General features: G+C 29.5%; 1 long non-coding RNA gene across 1 annotated transcript; it reads right to left on the bottom strand.

Moving 5' to 3' along the window:
• Nucleotides 1–4,769: 4,769 nt before the first annotated feature.
• On the bottom strand, nucleotides 4,770–5,199 carry LOC143757260 (uncharacterized). Its single transcript, XR_013210459.1, has 2 exons — nucleotides 5,168–5,199; nucleotides 4,770–4,906 (listed from the first exon to the last, which is right to left on the bottom strand). It is a non-coding gene; the product is annotated as an uncharacterized LOC143757260 (long non-coding RNA).
• Nucleotides 5,200–5,501: the final 302 nt, after the last annotated feature.

The raw sequence follows: 5,501 nt of genomic DNA, 5'->3' as shown, positions 1-5,501 counted from the left end.
TCTTTCTTTCTAAATAATCTATCTATCTTTCTTTCTAAATAATCTATCTATCTTTCTTTCTAACTAATCTATCTATCTTTCTTTCTAACTAATCTATCTATCTTTCTTTCTAACTAATCTATCTATCTTTCTTTCTAACTAATCTATCTATCTTTCTTTGTTTCTAACTAATCTTTCTTTCTTTCTTTCTAACTAATCTATCTATCTTTCTTTGTTTCTAACTAATCTTTCTTTCTTTCTTTCTAACAAATCTATCTTTCTTTCTAACAAATCCATCTTTCTTTCTAACTTATCTATCTTTCTTTCTAACTAATCTATCTATCTTTCTTTCTAACTAATCTATCTATCTTTCTTTGTTTCTAACTAATCTATCTTTCTTTCTAACTAATCCATCTTTCTTTCTAACTAATCCATCTTTCTTTCTTTCTTTCTAACTAATCTATCTTTCTTTCTAACAAATCTATCTTTCTTTCTAACAAATCCATCTTTCTTTCTAACTTATCTTTCTAACAAATCCATCTTTCTTTCTAACTTATCTATCTTTCTTTCTAACTAATCTATCTTTCTTTCTAACTAATCTATCTTTCTTTCTAACTAATCTATCTTTCTTTCTAACTAATCTATCTTTCTTTCTAACTAATCTATCTATCTTTCTTTCTAACTAATCTATCTATCTTTCTTTCTAACTAATCTATCTATCTTTCTTTCTAACTAATCTATCTATCTTTCTTTCTAACTAATCTATCTATCTTTCTTTCTAACTAATCTATCTATCTTTCTTTCTAACTAATCTATCTATCTTTCTTTCTAACTTATCTATCTTTCTTTCTAACTAATCTATTTTTCTTTCTAACTAATCTATCTATCTTTCTTTGTTTCTAACTAATCTTTCTTTCTTTCTTTCTAACTAATCCATCTTTCTTTCTAACTAATCTATCTTTCTTTCTAACTAATCTATCTATCTTTCTTTCTAACTAATCTATCTATCTTTCTTTCTAACTAATCTATCTATCTTTCTTTCTAACTAATCTATCTATCTTTCTTTGTTTCTCACTAATCTATCTTTATTTCTTTCTAACTAATCTATCTATCTTTCTTTCTAACTTATCTATCTTTCTTTGTTTCTAACTAATCCATCTTTCTTTCTTTCTTTCTAACTAATCTATCTTTCTTTCTAACAAATCTATCTTTCTTTCTAACAAATCCATCTTTCTTTCTAACTTATCTATCTTTCTTTCTAACTAATCTATCTATCTTTCTTTCTAACTAATCTATCTATCTTTCTTTCTAACTAATCTATCTATCTTTCTTTCTAACTAATCTATCTATCTTTCTTTCTAACTAATCTTTCTTTCTAACTAATCTATCTATCTTTCTAACTAATCTATCTATCTTTCTTTGTTTCTAACTAATCTTTCTTTCTTTCTAACTAATCCATCTTTCTTTCTCTCTTTCTAACTAATCCATCTTTCTTTCTAACTAATCCATCTTTCTTTCTTTCTAACTAATCTTTCTTTCTTTCTAACTAATCTATCTATCTTTCTTTGTTTCTAACTAATCTTTCTTTTTTTCTAACTAATCTATCTATCTTTCTTTCTAACTAATCTACCTTTCTTTCTTTCTAACTAATCTATCTTTCTTTCTTTCTAACTAATCTATCTTTCTTTGTTTCTAACTAATCTATGTATCTTTCTTTCTAACTAATCTATCTATCTTTCTTTCTAACTAATCTTTCTTTCTTTCTAACTAATCTATCTATCTTTCTTTCTAACTAATCTATCTTTCTTTCTAACTAATCTATCTTTCTGTCTTTCTAACTAATCAATCTTTCTTTCTTTCTTTCTAATGAATCTTTATTTCTAACTAATCCATCATTCTTTCTTTTTAACTAATCCACCTTTCTTTATTTCTTTCAAACTAATCTATCTTTCTGTCTTTCTAACTAATCAATCTTTCTTTCTTTCTTTCTTTCTTTCTTTCTTTCTTTCTTTCTTTCTAACTAATCCATCTGTCTTTCTTTCTAATGCTTCTTTCTTTCTAACTAATCCATCTGTCTTTCTTTCTAATGCATCTTTCTTTCTTTCTATTTAATCTCTCTTTCTTTCTTTCTTTCTTTCTTTCTAATGAATCTTTATTTCTAACTAATCCATCATTCTTTCTTTTTAACTAATCCACCTTTATTTCTTTCAAACTAATCTATCTTTCTGTCTTTCTAACTAATCAATCTTTCTTTCTTTCTTTCTTTCTCTCTTTATTTCTTTCTTTCTAACTAATCCATCTGTCTTTCTTTCTAATGCTTCTTTCTTTCTAACTAATCCATCTTTCTTTCTTTCTTTCTTTCTTTCTTTCTTTCTTTCTACATAATCTTTCTTTCTTTCTACATAATCTTTCTTTCTTTATAACCTATCTATCTTTCTAACTACTCTTTTTTCTTTCTTTCTGACCAATCTTTCTTTCTGACCAATCTTTCTTTCTTTCTTTCTTTCTTTCTTTCCAACTAATCTTTTTTTCTTTCTAACCAATCTTTCTTTCTTTCTAACTAATCTTTTTTCTTTCTTTCTGACTAATCTTTTTTTGTTTCTAACTAATCTTTCTTTCTAACTAATCTTTTTTTGTTTCTAACTAATCTTCTTTTCTTTCTTTCTAACTAATCTATCCTTTTTTTCTAACTAATTTTTCTTTCTTTCTAACTAATCTTTCTTTTCTTTCTTTCTAACTAATCTATCCTTTTTTTCTAACTAATCTATCCTTTCTTTCTAACTAATCTTTCTTTCTTTTTTCTAACTAATCTATCCTTTCTTTCTAACTAATCTTTCTTTCTAACTAATCTATCCTTTCTTTCTAACTAATCTTTCTTTCTTTTTTCTAACTAATCTTTCTTTCTTTCTAACTAATCTATCCTTTCTTTCTAACTAATCTTTCTTTCTTTCTCTCTTTCTAACTAATCCATCTTTCTTTCTAACTAATCCATCTTTGCGCAGACGTGACGAGAGGCTCTTGCTGCGCAGAGGCTCGTCGAGGCTGACGTGAAGCTCGGGTTCTTCGAGGCTGACGTGAAACACCGGCTCGTCGAGGCTGACGAGGAGCTCGGGTTCGTCAGGGCTAAAGTGAAGAGTGAATTTGTCGGCGCTGCAGTGAAGAGCGGGCTCGGCAGGGCTGGACCGGACCAGCGGCGAAGAAGACGACGAGGGCTTCGCGGGTAATGTGAACTCAGGAGGTGTCGAGTAGAACAAGCCTGTAATGGAGAAGTGGTCCTCCAAGGAACAAGCCTGAGCGATATACTGGTCAAGAGTCCAGTTGGTAAGGTCCCGCGGCATCCATCGAGCGATTTCATAATCCAACCTGTTCCAAACAGGCCCATGAGCTGGATATCATCTAGCGCTCCCAGATGGCAAATGGACAGAAAATCCTTTGCGTACCTTTGGACGGACTGGCCCTCTTGCAATAACGTCGACAGGTATTCTCCCAGAGCCCGGTTGCTGACAACTGCTGGATCCATTCCGTGGTGAGTTGTTCTGTAACGTAGTGCGTTAGAAATAGCGATGATGCTGGATCCAGATGCAGTGTGGCTTTATTAACAAACTTAGACAGGAACAGGATTCAAAGACTCAGGAACAGGATTCAAGGATACAGAAATCACCAACGTTAAAATCTATCATACATTCAACAACTCACAAAGACAGGGCAGGAACACAGGGCTTAAATAATCATGGACAAACGTGCTAACAAGATAACAAGGGGGCGTCGGGAATAACGAGAAACACCTGGGAGAAGTAAAAGACAGTTCAGGGAACCACTGAACATGAAAAGACAAGACAAGACACAAAACCCACATCATGACAATCTATCTAACTAATCTTTCTTTTCTTTCTAACGTATCTTTTTCTTTCTAACTATTCTTTCTTTATAACTAATCCATCTATCAAACTTCAAACTATTTTTAAATTCTTCAAATTCTCTGGTCCGGCTTTCTCAAGCCAACTTAAAGTTTGTCTCATCAAACTTTTTTTCTAGTTCTTCTTATTTTTCTTACCCAAAATTTTCCAACTGTAACTCCTCCTAGAGCTTTAACTCTACAAACTCCAAACTCGGGTCAGACTTTCAGACTGTTCTGACTCGGTGTGCTATATCTTTTCAAACGGATTTGACTTTAAGATTTTTTTAAAATTAATATTAAAAATCATAAAAATCCCATTGACTTTCATTGCAACAGTTCAAATTGAGCCAAGACTACGGTGGCCCAGTAGTGCACCACAAATAAACTCAAATCTAAACTCCCTGAAACCCTAGACTCAATTAAACTTATTCTATATGTACTAATGAACTTTATCTATCTATCTATCTATCTATCTATCTATCTATCTATCTATCTATCTATGTATCTACCTGTTACTAAATCTTTCTATCTAACTAATCTTTTTTCTTTCTTTCTGTCTAATATTTCTTTCTAACTAATCTTTCTTTCTTTCTAACTAATCTTTCGTTCTTTTTTCCTTTCTTACTAATCTTTCTTTGTTTCTAACTAATCTTTCGTTCTTTTTTCCTTTCTTACTAATCTTTCTTTGTTTCTAACTAATCTTTCTTTCTTTTTAATTATTCTCTTTCTTTCTTTCTAATTAATCTTTCTTTCTAGCTAATCTTTCTTTCTTTCTAAATAATCTATCTTTCTTTCTTTCTTTCTAACTAATCTTTCTTTCTAACTAATCTATCTTTCTTTCTAACTAATCCATCTTTTTTCTTTCTTTCTTTCTTTCTTTCTTTCTACTTAATCTTTCTTTCTTTCTAACCTATCTATCTTTCTTTCTAACAAATCTTTTTTCTTTCTAACTAATCCATCTTTCTTTCTTTCTTTATAACAAATCCATCTATCTTTCTTTCTAACTAATCCATTTTTCTTTCTTCCTAACTAATCTATTTATCTTTTTTCTTTATTTCTTTCTTTCTAACTAATCTATCTTCTTTCTTTTTTCTTTTTTACTAATTTTCCTTTGTTTCTAAATAATCTTTCTTTCTTTCTTTCTTTCTACCTAATCTTTCTTTCTTTCTAACCTATCTTTCTTTCTAACCTATCTATCTTTCTTTCTTTCTTTCTTTCTTTCTTTCTTTCTTTCTTTCTTTCTTTCTTTCTTTCTTTCTTTCTTTCTACCTAATCTTTCTTTCCTTCTACCTAATATTTCTTTCTTTCTAACCTATCTATCTTCTTTCTAACCTATCTATCTTTGTTTCTAACTAATCTTTCTTTCGTTCTAACTAATGTTTCTTTCTAACTTACCTTTCTTTCTTTCTAACAAATCTTTCATTCTTTCTAACTAATCTTTCTTTCTTTCTAACGTATTTATCTTTCTTTCTAACTAATCTATCAATCATTCTTTATTTCTAACTAATCTATCTATCATTCTTTATTTCTAACTAATCCATCTTTCTTTTTTCATTCTTACTAATCTTTCTTTCTTTTTTTCCTTGCTTACTAATCTTTCTTTGTTTCTAACTAATCTTTCTTT

The sequence above is a fragment of the Siphateles boraxobius genome, unplaced genomic scaffold (genome assembly GCF_051911475.1).
Source record: "Siphateles boraxobius isolate OS27281-9 unplaced genomic scaffold, OSU_SipBor_1 30, whole genome shotgun sequence".
NCBI classification, from domain to species: domain Eukaryota; kingdom Metazoa; phylum Chordata; class Actinopteri; order Cypriniformes; family Leuciscidae; genus Siphateles; species Siphateles boraxobius.
Note: the sequence above shows the minus strand (reverse complement) of the source record. Positions and strands in the feature narration are given on the sequence as shown.